Source organism: Rhinopithecus bieti, unplaced genomic scaffold, assembly GCF_001698545.2.
Source record: "Rhinopithecus bieti isolate Rb0 unplaced genomic scaffold, ASM169854v2 scaffold_364, whole genome shotgun sequence".
NCBI classification, from domain to species: domain Eukaryota; kingdom Metazoa; phylum Chordata; class Mammalia; order Primates; family Cercopithecidae; genus Rhinopithecus; species Rhinopithecus bieti.
Window position 1 is genome coordinate 170,491 of NW_016803104.1, and position 14,729 is coordinate 185,219.

Here is a 14,729-nt window from a genome sequence, read left to right on the forward strand (position 1 = left end):
AACTCATTAGTGGAATAAGTGGAAAGGTGCAATGAGTAGAACCCTATTTCTCCTCTGGAATCCTATAGAACTCAAACTTAACTGCAGTTGTGAATGGCCTGCTCTATGAATGTGCTTCCAGTAAATGCTTCTTCTGCGAGGTATCAGGTTTGAAATATATTTTCTCAAAGGAAAGACCTTAAATGAAAAGTGTTGTGCTTCAGAAGATTGATTTTGGTTTGCAACAAATCACTTTACTCCTCTTCCTGGTTAGACAAGTAGTATCTGCTATTACTTGTACAACAAGAGTCTTTGCAAATAAATATTCATAAAAACAAGTCTAGAACAATTACAGTAAAATTAAGGGCTCTTATGATATCAGGATGCTTTTTATTTCCTTACTGAGATGAACAAAATTAATTTTGCATTCATGCTAAGACTTGATAAAATAAACACAGTAATGTTATAATATGATTTTATAGTCAGATAATCAGTAATAATGTACAGCAGTTCCTCAAATAATGTTGTTTCATTCAAGGTCGTTTAGATATAATAATGACAAGGAAAAAAATTGACTGATAGCAGGAGCCACTGTCTGTGTGGAGTTTGCACATTCTCCTTACGCCTTCATGGCTTTTCTCTGAATACTCCAGTTTCCTTCCAAATTCCAAAGATGTGCCTGTTAGGTTCACTGGCATGTCTACGTGGTTCCAGTCTGACTGAGTGTGTATGTGAGTGCACCCTGTGATGGCATGGCATTCTGTCCATGTTTTGTACCTGCTTTGACCCTGAACTGCCACAGCCTCATGATCCTGAGCTGTAGTAAGCAGGCTGGAAAATGAATGAAGGAAGAAATGAATACAAATTATTGTCAAATCAAAATTCATTAAGTCTTGATAATCATTCAAATGTGCAACAATAAATGATAAGGTATGAAAGTGTTCAGCTCACCTACTGAAGTAGTGAAGGACTTGCCATCCCAGAATATGCTGAATTGGTATATTGTTTATTCTGCGTTGAAAACATTGGGGAAATTAAAGTTTCAGAAAGGGGAGGTAACTTGTCTCTTCCTGCATGTAGCAAGCCACAAAGAATCCTTTGGGAGAGATGCCCTTCCCCACCATGGTGTAAAAACAGCCCTTATCAGGTGTGAAAATAGCCCCACTAGAAACTGGGAATTGGAAGATGTAGTAGACCTGAAAAAATATACTTAATAAAGGAACACCTTCCACTACACCCCTCCCTCATATATCTCTCCTAGTGACCTCCCTAAAAATTTACTGCTTCTAGACAGATCTCTTCTTTTCCTTTCATTTCTTCTCAAATTTATTGTTCTTTGTCTAAAAAGTATAAAAGCATCTTCCTTTGGCCATCTTTGGACTTCACTCACTTGTGAAGATCCCATATCTTCATATATGAAGTTTACATATACATGTAAAACTAATAAAGTTTGTATGCTTTCCCCTTGTTAATCTGCCTGGTGTCAACTTGGTTTCTTGATTCAGCCATACAACCTACATAAGAGATAAAGAGAGGTGATCTCTGGGTCTCCTACAGCAGTATTTGTTCTTGTTTGCTTTTGAACTGCATAGTGGGAGGAGAGTTTCCCTGCAGTTTTCATTTTGCAAACATTTATTATTTGATTTAACCCACCACCACTACGACTACCATCACTCACTGATTCACCAAAAACTGCCAGCAAGTTATATAATGATCTTGTTTGTTTTTATTAACCTTTCTTAAATGTATGGTGAAATGTATAGTGAAACAGGCCCAATTGTCTCACAGAACTAATATTCATGGGTTTCTAAAAACAAACATAGAAACTGACCCTCCCTGACCCTGAAACATGAAACTTGTATTTGTCTCACCTGAGTTTCTTCCTCAAAAGTCACTCTCAGGCAAGAAATTGAAATTTACCAGATTACATTCAGTGAGCCACCAGACCCCTCATACGTCAGGACTGCTTTCTTACCCCTTCCTAATTCCTGTTTTCCCACCCTCCCCACTATATAACCCCACTATATAACCCCCCCAGTTTGAGCTGGTTTGGGAGATGAATTCGAGACATTATCTCCCTTTCTCCTCAGCTACAGCACCCGATTAAAACCTTCCCTGATAATACTCATTATCTCCGTCATTGGCATTCTGTGTGGTGAGCCTGATATTCTGGTAACAATAACTCACATCGATTTCAATGTTTAATATTAGACATGCTTTGGATCTTTATTTAGATATTTGGTGGTGTTTTTGTGACCAGGAATATGCCGTAAGAACTATTGTTTATACCAATGAGCCTATGGTAAAACTGGTTTCATCATATATTATTTCATTTAAAATCATATTTTCCAAGAACCTATGAATTATGTTAAGTGAGAACTTACTGTATTACAAAGTATGTGATTCATAGGCTTCAGTGCCAAATGACAAGCTATTTCTTATATCCATTAAATATACAAGTACATTAGGCAAAATTAGGTGATCTTATAACTATTTTATTAAGTTTTACCAATAAATTAAATATTGAAGCATAACTCCTCTTCAAACACAAACTTAATTTGATAATTTGCTAATTTGGAAAGTGACACATAGCAAGGAGTTGCTGACTTAAATGGATGATTCTTAATTCTTCACATTACGATGACTACAAATGATTGTGATTGATCATCATGGGAAGGCTTTTATGACAGGAAAGCCTTTACATAGAGAAATTTGCTTCTCACAGAGGCTCTTTTTGCTGGGGTTTGGGGATGCGAATACATTAAGAATTTAAAGAGATAAAAAAGAAGAAACTCTATTTTTCTGTCATTGCTTGCCAAGATATCCTAACGGTGAAAAAAAATTAGTCCTGTGAAATACCTGGCAGGCAGGACAAACAGCAAAAACTCAGAATTCAAAATCAGTAATGACTGCCTCTGCATGAATAGAGCTTTCTAAAAAGACTTTTTCGTTTTCTGTGCAACTAGGAAAAACGTCGAGTTTCAATGAGTTACGCTCTGGTGTTCTGGTGTTTCAGCACAATTTTGCTAATAGTGCAAGACCTGATTTTTTCACTTTAACACTTTCTACTGTGGCATAATCCACTGGGCATTTGGAATCATCTTAATTGATTTTAGTAATTTCGGAGTTAACCTCTCAATTGTGGAGAAACCAGACATTAATGTGTGTACAAAATTTTGTACCCCACTCTGAGGCTAGTCAGTTCATGACAAATGGGCACAGAAATCACCTTTCTATAGGAAATTCACTGTGCTTCCATGGGACTTTATTTCAACATCCAAAGTTGAATTCCTATCATTGAAAAACAAATAAATAAAGCACATATCATTTAAGGTAGAGCAAGACTAGAAATGAAATGATTCCAAAGACATCTAAAGCTCAACAACTCTATTCCTATTCAATCATTTCAGGATCTACATAGTGACACATGAAAACATGAAGTGGTTTATCACTTGAAAATGTATCATGCAAACAGCATAATAGAATATTTTATTAAGTAACCCTACACATTTGGTGTTAGATCAAAGATTATTATGTCACTGCATTGCATCAATTGTTTTATAAAATTAAACACAAAGTTTATCTTCTGGAATTTGATTAAAATTTTAAATGAGATTTAAACCGTTTTCAGAAACTGAAGAAAAATACAAACTGGATATCTGATTTATTATAAATCCAAACTGGTCTACATTAAATAACCATATGAATTAACACTGTCAAATATAATCACTCTCAACCTTTTATCTTCTACTTCTGTGCAATTATTTTTCTCATGGTAATCTTCTGTTGAATGAGACTCATATTGCAACAATAAATGATAAGGTATGAAAGTGCTCAGCTCACCCACTCAGAAACTCAACAAAAAAAGACAGCCTACCGAAGCAAAAATCTAATCAAGCTTAATGAGAACCTGCAATTCATTGGTCTTTCTCCTCTTCAATTCTACCATTCTATTAGTTTTAGAATTGCCACATCCAAAAGGAGAGTTTGGGCAAATCTGAAGTGTTCTCCTGTGTGTCCAGCAAAATGTGACTGGACTGACACAAAGTCCTTATCCCACTCAATATGAACAGTCTAAAATTTCCCTGAAATATTGATAAGTTTGATTGTGGGTTATTGCTCTAGACCCAGATAACGATGCTACAGAATGTATTGTATAGGTGCCATGACATCTCTATAATCCATTCACAGAAAGAGCTGGAGTCTCCTGTAGATAGACTGATCAGAGAAGGGCTCTCTGAAATAACATTTAAGGTGAGACCTGAATTAAGAAGAAATTAAAACCCTTCTCTGTATACAATAAACAGAGGCACAAGCATTCCAAATATAGATGACAATAACTTATAGAAACAAAGATGGGAAGAAATTTGAAATGTGGAAGAACACAAGATCATGGGGCTTAGTGAGCATGGTGGTGGGGGGCATAAGAGAAGAGTTAAGGAAGAGAGGCAGAGACAGTCCTGCACCCGTGAAATCCAGGATGAAAAAGGTAGATTTTTATGCTAAATGCACTGAAAATTATTTGGAGGTATTTAAGCGGTGGGAGAGTATGAATTGACTTATAATTTTAAGAGATAACTTTGGTTGATTTGTAGTGAATAGGCTGTAAGGTGGCAGAAGTAGACAGAGGAAGGCAAGTTTGGAGGCTTTTTCTCTAGGAAAGGATGCTACAGTAATTGTACCACGACTGTAGTAACGATGCAAGTTAATGATTTGAAAGTGTAATCAACAAAACTTCTTCATGGATTACATGAGGGAGGGTAAGGATAGGGTGAGAGTGAGGGATAGAGATGAGTGGAGGAATGCTTGGGGAGGAATCATGAATTCTACTTTGGCTATTAAAAGTTTGATTTGTCTATATCAAAATAGACATGTCAGGCTGGGAAGGGTGGCTCATGCCTGTAATCCCAACACTTTGGGAGGCTGAGGTGGGAGGGTCACTTGAACCTTGGAGTTTGGGACCAGCCTGAGCAACACAAGGAGACTTAGTCCCAACAAAAAAGTTTTAAAAATTAGCCAGACATGGTGGCACATGGCTAGAGTCCCAGCTACTTGGGAGGCTGAGGCAGGAGGATTACTCGAGCCTGGGAGGTCAAGGTTGCAGTGTGCCGTGATGCCGCACTCAAGCCTGGGTGACAAAGCAAGACCCTGTTTTAAAGAGAGAGAGAGATCAATAGCATTTTAATACACAGATATGGAGCCAAAGAGAGATCAGGAAGGAAAGACACATTTGGGAGTCATAAGCTTATGGATGGTGGTTGAAGCCGTGGCAGTGTGTGGAATTCACAAGATGCCTCAGGGAAGGAACATAAACATAGAAATGAGGTCGTCTGGGATCAAGTCCTGACAGGCTTTAAAATTTATAAGTCAAACAAAAGTTAATGAGAAAGAGTAGCCAATAAGATATGAGGGAAAAAAATAGAGAATAGTGTTGTGGAAACAAAGAGAAAAAGTATTGTAAAATGTTCAACTCTGGTGCTGCTTAATTATCCAGTAATGAGGACAGCAAAGTGCTTAAAGGTTTTAACAACATTTGTTGTCATCTCAGACTTGGAGAAAGATTCATGAAAAGAAGAAAATACAGTTAATTCTCACAATTACAGGCTGCATCACTTTAATTGGTGGGTAGTATAGAATTTACAGCAAACTCCTAGGACACTTGCTCCCTCTGCTCCTAATTCTTCTCTGTCTAGTGAATCCCCTCACTCCTCCTGTCAGCTTCAGCTTAAGCTGCCTCTAAGAATCCCATCCTGACTAGCCAGAGGCCATTAGGCCCTCTGTTATACAGAGATTGTACCAAAGAAAGAGCCATTAGGTCCCCTTCTTTGGAGATTGTACCTCTCTATCCTATCATTTAATTTGTCGTTTCAATTAGCTGTCTTTTCCTTTTAGGTTTAAATTTAGCCTCGAGGAGGTGCGGGGAGTGGGGACAGCTACATCTCTGCATCCACTATCTCCAATACTAGAAGCATGATAAGTGTTCAACAAATGTTGGTAGAAAGAATAAATCTTTCTTTTAATACATAAACACTCTGCTGTGGCTGAAGGTGGGTAGAATTTGTTATAAATATCAGACTGAAGTAATTTTGGCATCATTGACTGGCTTTATGCTGAAACAAGGTTATATTTAGATTTAACATAATCCCCGTATCTAAACTATGCAATATAATTTGAAAATTGCTAACATCTCCTACATAAAAATATTTACAAAAGTTATCTTGAGATAGGGCTAAACATTTCTCTAATATTAACTGCTTTTGCTTTAAAATTTTGCAACTTTTACAAATATTCCTTCAGAGAGGTCATATACGTAGTCACCATCAACCATGCTCACCTTCGCTGAAATTCATCAGAATAGTTAATGGGTATCTAGCAGTCATGTGACAACATGACCTGGGACTGATACGTTTTAAAGTAAGGAGTTAAGTATTCTGGCTACTAGGGCCCTCCCCTTCCTAAATCTGTGGCTTCAGGGTCCTGAGATATAATAAAAAGTAGCATTAACAAAGGCCATTTTTCATCCTACACATTGAATCAAACAATGTGTCAGAGACAGAAAAAAAACTGTCTTAAATAGTTGAAAGCTCCAAACTTCACAACTTTTCCCATATACTATGGACACAGAGGTGCACTAGTAAGTGGCCAGGATTCAAAACAAGGAATGACTGACATGAAAGGACATGCTCGTTCCACTGTTTCAGGCTCCTTCCAACTTCTAGGAATCTACTCAGATAACTGACCATTGAAAAAACATTCCATCTCTCACTTAAAATCTACACCCCAGCTCAGTAACTTAGTATTAGTAAATTTAAAGCCCATATACAATGTAGCCAAAGGTCAATATTCTTATTATCTTAAATATTCAAACCAAAAATCCAGCTCTTCCCTGCCATAAGGCCTCAGCATTAACACACTGTTTTGACCTGGTCAGAAATTCACATACATATAATGCCTACTATGTGTCGGACACTCAGTTCTTACAGATATATTATTGCATTTATCCATCACAGCAAGCCAGAGAAGGAATCTTATCACTGTCTTTCTCTTTAGGGAGAATACTAAGGTTCAAAGAGAAGAAATTATTTAGGTAAGGTTGAACATCTGGAAGGTAACTAACAGATTTTTTCTTCATGTAAGCAAAGCAATTTATGTAATTATTCCCCATCATAGGCATTCTGATTCTAAACCTAAATTCAACAATTTTTAAAATGGGTTGGACTTCAAATAGTTTATATTTTTCCAGAGCCATCTATTTAAATAGTCAAAGTTGTCAATACCTGCTCCCTGTGTCCACTCTCAGCTTGCATTCAGAAGTTCCAAGATCAATATTTCTTTAAGCATCAAAACGGTCCAGAGCCAACTGGTGAGACAACAGTCTTCCTTTTCCAGATTCAGCTTATCAGCATTAAGCTATGCCAACAGAGCACAAATGTACCCTGGATACAAAGCAAAACATTCAACCCAAAACCACAGGGTTTTGGTCAACATGATACCAAGTAACCACTGCGATTGTCTCCATACCAGCCTGCTAGTCGCTCATGGAATTGTCTAGCTCCTATTTTGTCCAGAACAGGAGCATTCTTGGTCTCGCTGACTTCAAGAATGAAGCCGCAGACCATCGCAGTGAGCGTCACAGCTCTTAAAGGCAGCCCGTCTGGAGTTGTTCATTCCTCCCGGTGGGTTTGTTGCCTCGCTAGCTTCATGAGTAAAGCTGCAGACCTTTGTGGTGAGTGTAACAGCTCACAAAGTCGGTGTGGACCCAAAAAATGAGCAACAGCAAGATTTATTGTAAAAAAAGAAAGAAGAAATACCCCACAGCGTGGAAGCTGATCCAAGCAGGGTTGGCGCTGGCTGGCTCTGGCAGCCTGCTTTTATCCCTTATCTGGCTCCACCCACATCCTGCTGATTGGTCCATTTTACAGAGAGCTGATTGGTCCATTTTACAGAGAGCTGATTGGTCCGTTTTACAGAGACCTGATTGGTCCGTTTTGACAGGGTGCTGATTGGTGTGTTTACAATCCCTGGGCTAGACACAGAGGGCTGAGTGGCACATTTACAATCCTCCAGCTAGACATAAAGGTTCTCCAAATCCCCACCAGATTAGCTAGATACAGAGGGCTAATTGGTGCATCCAGGAACCCTGAGCTAGACATGGAGTGCTGATTGGTGCATTTACAATCCTCCAGCTAGACATAAAAGTTCTCCAAATCCCCACCAGACTCAGGAGCCCAGCTGACTTCCCCTAGTGGATGCCATGCCAGGGCCAGGAGTGGAGCTGCCCATCAGTCCCGCGCTGCGTGGCCACACTCCTCAGCCCTTGGGTGGTCGATGGGACTGGGCGCTGCAGACTGGGAGGTGGCATCCATCGGGGAGGCTCCGGCCATGTGTGGAAGCCCACTGGTGCTGGGGCTGGGGCATGTCGGGCTGCAGGTCCCAAGCCCTGCCCTGCAGGGAAGCAGATGAGGCCCAGTGAGAATTCGAGTATGGCACAGGCGGGCCCGCAGTGCTGGGGGACCTGGCGCACCCTCCATAGCTGCTGGCCCAGGTGTTAAGCCCCTCACTGCCAAGGACTGGTGGCGCCAGCCCGCCACTCAGAGTGTGGGGCCTGCTGAGCCCCCACCCACCCAGAACTCAAGCTGGCCTGCAAGCGCCATGTGCAGCCTTGGTTCCCACCCACGCCTCTCCCTCCACACCTCCCTGCAAGCAGAGGGAGCCGGCTCTGGGCTCAGCCAGCCCAGAAAGAGGCTCCCACAGTGCAGCTGCAGGCTGAAGGGCTCCTCAAGCATGGCCAGAATGGGCACTGAGGCTGAGGAGGTGCTGAGAGCAAGGGCTGCTAGCACGTTGTCACCTCTCACTATGACTTAAGTAAATGCAGCCTTGTTGAGGGAAGAGACAGAACCTCTCATATTGTTTTATATTGTTTCATACTCAGGAAAAAAAAAAAAAAAAAAAAGAAAAGTGAAACAAAAGGCAGGTAGCCCAGTACCTGGGAACCAGACCTGAGACCAAGGAACCAGACCAAAAACCCAGCCTGGGCCTGCCTGATCTAAGCCTGGTAATTAACAACCCCTGACCTAACCGGTTATGTTATCTATAGATTCCAGAGAAAAGACATTTTGAAACTTCCCGGTCTGTTCTGTTTCACTCCGACCACCAGTGCATGCAGCCCCTGTCACATACCCTCTGTTTGCCCAATCGATCACGACCCTCTCATGCGGACCCCCTTAGAGTTATGAGCCCTTAAAAGGGACAGGAATTGCTCACTCAGGGAGCTCCGCTCTTGAGACAGGAGTCTTGCCCAATGCTCCTGGCTGAATAAACCACTTCCTTCTTTAACTCAGTGTCTGAAGAGTTTTGTCTGTGGCTCATCCTTCTATGTTTCTTGGTTGCCTGACCAGGAAGCAAGGTGATTAACGGAGGGTCAAGGCAGCTCCTTAGGCGGCTTTAGCCTGCCCTGTGGAACATCCCTGCGGGGGACTCCAACCAGCCAGAGCTATGCGGATCCTGAGTGCTCTCCCGGGTAGACATTTGCCCCAGTGGGACGCCTCACCAGACCAGTGTGTGGCAAGCCCCCATGGAGGACCAACATAGTGGCTGAACACTGGGAAGGAACTGGCACTTGGAGTCCGGACATCTAAAACTTAGTAAGACTAGTCTTTGGAACTTGCCCACTCCATTTGAGTGGAAGCGTGGCCTGATCACCCATGGTGTGCCTTTATCAGCACTTTGGTTTTGGTTTGGGGCTTGACTTGGTTTGAATTGCTTGACAGGACTGGTCTTAGGAACTTGCCTACTCCATTTGAGTGGAAGCGTGGCCTGATCACCCATGGTGTGCCTGTACCAGTACACTGACAACAAAGTGGTTTTAGAGTGTTACAAGGTTATGGAGAATACCTTTATTATCAATTATGGCTTACAGGTTACTTTGTGCCATACCTTTGAAACAAGGGACCTGTCCAGGCTTCCTTCTGATCGCCAACCCACCTCTAATGCTGGCCAGTCTATTTCACACAAAGTTGTAAGTTTTCCTGGTGTCAGAGTAACACCATAATCTCCTTAAATCCTTTCTTGAAATTTTTCAACATAGCTCCTAGTGGGGTGGCCTTATTTGTACCTGACCTACGCTTCTTTGAGACAAAACACCACGCTCACACCACACGCACACGACAAAACAAAGAACAGGTTAAAAGGGTATGGCACAAAGTAACCTGTAAGCCAAGACACCCAGACCAGTTTCCATACATAGACAGTTACAGCTGGTTTTAGACCCCCTTCTCCCCAACAGTAGTTAAGAGAACAGCAGCATGAGTGGCTGGCAGAGGCAAGGAAAGACCAGCAGAGAGACAGGAAGAAACAGAGAGACAAAGAAGGAGTCAAGAAAAGAGAGAGAGAGACAGAGAAAGAGTGAGGCAGAAAGAGAGGAAGAGACAGAGGCAAAAGGAAAGTCAAAGAGAGAGAGACAGAAAGTCAAAGAGAGAAAAAAACAGAAAGATAGAAATATGCAAGTACTTAAGAAAAAAACAGTATACCCTATTCCTTTAAAAGCCAAGGTAAATTTAAAACCCATAATTGATAATTCAAGGTATTCTCCATAACCTTGCAACACTCTAATACCACTTTGTTGTCAGTGTAAACAAGGGCATATGCCAAAAGCAGCGAGGCTATTCTATCAAAAATCCTTAACCCAGTAACCCGTGGATGGCCCAGATGCAGTCAATCTGTAGCAGTAGCTGCTTTGCTAACAGAAAAAAATGGAAAAAAAAGAGGGGAGGCAGAATTTATGTCAAAAGAGTGTTATATGGTAAATTCTTGTCCTGAAATAAATTAACTGGTTGTTTAAAGAAAGAAATGTTTTTTATATTAAGTCAGAAAGTTGAGACAAGTCGAAGAATTGTCTGTGAAAGTCATGAAAGAAAAAACGTTAAAAAAATGTTATGCAAAAAATGTTGTATAATTTAAAAGTAAATAAGGCCTCCTGAGTACTATTGAAGAAACAGTTTATGTGCAACGTGTATAAGGAAAGTAAAATATACCTTTGGTAAAGGAATTATAAGGAGACATAAGAATGTAGATTTTACCTACATTAAAAGTTTAAAACAAAATTATTGTTTTGAAAGTTTAAGCAAGTTTTAAAATGTTAATTGTAAAGAAAATTCTGTGTGTAAACATATTAACTAAAGTTAAAAGGTATCCAGTTTTCTGTGAACTGGACATTAAAGTAAAAAAGTTACAGGTTTTCTTAAAGCACTAACCTGCTCTTTAACAAATATTATAAAAGGTTAAAAAGAGTCTATGAAATCTTATTTTATGGGCAAATATAAAAAATTGGATAAATATGTCTACAATGTTTTATTAAAATTAAGTTTAACATTAATAACACACTAATATAGAGGTAAAATTTAGCTTATCTTATCTGGTATAAAATCATACAAGAAGCATTATTAAATATAAAATAGTGTTTAGCTTTCTTTGGTCTAAGAACTAATAAAAATAGATGTTAAAGGAAATAATTCATTTTACTAGAGGATCATAGAAGTTAAAGACTTAAAACAAACTTTGGCAATTAAGACAGCATACCAAGATGCAAATGCCTGGTTGAAATGGATCAAATATTCCATCTGCACGTTAAACAAAAGCAATTGTTATGCTTGTGCACATGGCAGGCCAGAGGCCCTGATGGTCCCCCTTCTACTAAGGTGGTCCTTCAGGCGACCAGGCATAGGCTGCATGGTAGCCCTTTTCCAGGATTCTACAGCCTGGAGTAGTAAGTCATGCCAAGCTCTCTCTGCTATATCCCAAAGTCTGACACCCTGCGGGTCAGCCCACGAGGGCCATCCAGCCTCTGTCTCCCAACACTAAGTTCACTTCGTGTCTCTCTCATGACAGGGAGGAAACTTAGCATTCCTTGGAGACCTGAAGGGATGCAAGGAGCTTAAGAATTTTCAAGAGCTTATCAATCAGCCCTTGTTCATCCCCGAGCAGATGTGTGGTGGTATTGTGGTGGACCTTTACCAGGCACTCTGCCATATAACTGGAGTGGCACTTATATGTTAGTCCAATTGGCTATCCCTTTCACCCTGGCATTTCATCAGCCAGAGGGAGAAACAAATAAGACATCGTAAAGAGAGAGAAGCCCCTTATAGTTCTTTCAACTCTCACATCTATTTAGATGCAACTGGAGCCCCGCAAAGAATATCAGATCAATTTAAAGCTTGAAATCAAATAGTTACAGGATTTAAGTCAATATTTTAGTAGATGACAGTTAATAAAAATGTAGGTGAGATAAACTACACCTATTACAACCAACAGCAATGAGCTTTTCATGAGTTAAAAGAAAAACTCATGTCAGCCCCAGTCCTGGGGCAACCTGACCTGACAAAACCCTTTACACGCTATGTGTCAGAAAGAAAAAAAATGGCAGTTGGAGTTTTAACCCAGACTGTAGGACCTTGGCCAAGGCTAGTGGACTATCTCTAAAAACAACTAGACAGGGTTTCCAAAGACTGGCCCCCATGTCTAAGGGCCATGGCAGCAATGTCCCTGTTAGCGCAAGAAGCAGATAAGCTAACTCTTAGGCAAAACCTAAACATAAAGTCCCCCCATGCTGTGGTGACTTTAATAAATACCAAAGGACATCATTAACTAACAAATGCTAGATTAACTAGATACCAAAGTTTGCTCTAAAATCCCTGCATAACCATTAAACTTTGCAACACCCTAAACCCTGCCACTTTGCTCCCAGTATCAGAGAGCCCAGCTAAACATAATTGTGTAGCAGTATTAGACTCAGTTTATTCTAGTGGGCCCAACCTCCAAGACCATCCTTAAACATCAGTAGACTGGGAGCTTTAAGTGGATAGGAGCAGCTTTGCCAACCCCTGCAAAGTGACTCTGAAGAAGGTGACAAGCCCGGCTGTAGTCACACCCGGAAGTTGACTGGTCTATGCATGGCCAAAGCATGGGAAAATTCATCACGGGACTCATTTTCCTTAAAATTTGGACTTGTACAGTAAGGACTTTAACTGACCTTCCTAAGACTGAGGACTGTTCCCAGTGTATTCATCAAGTCACTGAGGTAGGACAAAAAGTTGCTACAGTCCTATTATTTTATAATTATTATAAGTGTATCAGGACTCAAAAAAAAAAAAAAAAAAAAACTTGTTTGTATAATGCTATTCCATGCAAAGCATATAGCCCAGGAAATGACCAACCTGATATATGTTATGACCTATCTAAGCCTCCCATGACCACAGTTTTAAAATAAGATTAAGGACTGAGGACTGGTAAAGGCTCCTAAGTGATATGAGTAAAATGTTAGCCAAAACAGGAAAAAAAAAAAAAAGGTGCCCAAACAAGTCACCTTGAAATTTAATGCCTGTGCTTTAATAAGTTAGGAATAAGATGTGGTTCTCTTAATTAAGAAAAGGCTATATGACAAATAAGTACATTTGTCATAAATTAAGACTGTGTGAAAATAAATGTAGACACTGGTTTTGTGTCATTTAGACTACTTAAACAAACAAAATCCTGTCCACCATCACAAAGGGAAAAGTGACCCTTCCTGTACCAGTGGTCAGTGTAACCTCTTAGAACTAGTAATAACCAACCCCTTGATCCTCGCTAAAAAAATCGATGAAGCTGGACTAGATCCTCAAGTAAATATCGTAGTTTGAAGAGAAGTTTATAAACGCTCTCCTGAGCCAGTATTTCAAACCTTCTATAATGAACTGAATGTGCCAGTACCAGAAATTTCAGGAAAACTAGAAATTTGTTTTGCAATTAGCTGAGCATGTAGCCCAATCTCTAAATGTCACTTCATGTTATGTTTGTGCAGGAACTTCAGTAAATTCCCAAAGTTGCAAACTTTGTGAACCCACCTGGAGTCCCACCGGGACTGGACAGCCCCACTAGGTTATATTGGATATGCGGGCATAAAGCTTATGCCAAATTACCCAACCAGTAAGCAGGTAGTTGTGTTATTGGCACTATTAAACCATCTTTCTGCCTACTGCCCATAAAGACAGGCGAGTTCCTGGGCTTCTCTGTCTATGCTTCCCGCAAAAGAGAAACATAGCCATAAATAATTTTAAAAAATGATGACTGGCCTCCTAAAAAAATTATACAATACTATAGGCCTGCCACTTAGGCACAAGACAGCTCATAGGGATACCGGACCCCACTTATATGCTCAACCGAATCATACGGTTGCAAGCTGTTTTAGAAATCATCACTAATAAAACCGGTCAAGCCTTGACTATTCTGGCCTGGCAAGAAACTCAAATAAGAAATGCTGTCTATCAAAATAGATTGGCTCTCAACTACTTGCTAGCAGCTGAAAGAGAAGCCTGTAGGGAATTTAACCTTACTAATTACTGTCTACACATAGACAATCAAAGGCAAGTAGTTAAAGACATAGTTAGAAATATGACAAAACTGGCACATGTGACCATACAAGTATAGCACGGATTCGACCCTGAAGCCATGTTTAGAAGGTGGTTCCCAGCACTAGGAGGATTTAAAACTCTTATAATAGGAGTTATAATAGTAATAGAAACCTGCTTACTGCTCCCTTGTTTGCTACCTGTGCTTCTTCAAATGATAAAATGCTTCATCGCTACCTTAGTTCACCAGAATGCTTCAGCACAAGTGTACTATATGAATCGCTATCAATCTATTGCACAAGAAGACATAAGTAGCAAAATAAGAGAACTCCCACTAACAAAAGTGAGAGTCTCAAAGCAGGTAAATGA

General features: G+C 40.2%; 1 long non-coding RNA gene across 1 annotated transcript in view; it reads left to right on the forward strand.

The window, feature by feature from the left end:
* LOC108543085 (uncharacterized) overlaps positions 1–5,965 on the forward strand; it is a 43,572-nt gene extending 37,607 nt beyond the window's left edge. The window contains exon 5 of the long non-coding RNA XR_001889472.1: positions 5,872–5,965. This is a non-coding gene — a long non-coding RNA (uncharacterized LOC108543085). The remainder of the gene's footprint in view (positions 1–5,871) is intronic.
* The last annotated feature ends 8,764 nt before the right edge of the window (positions 5,966–14,729 follow it).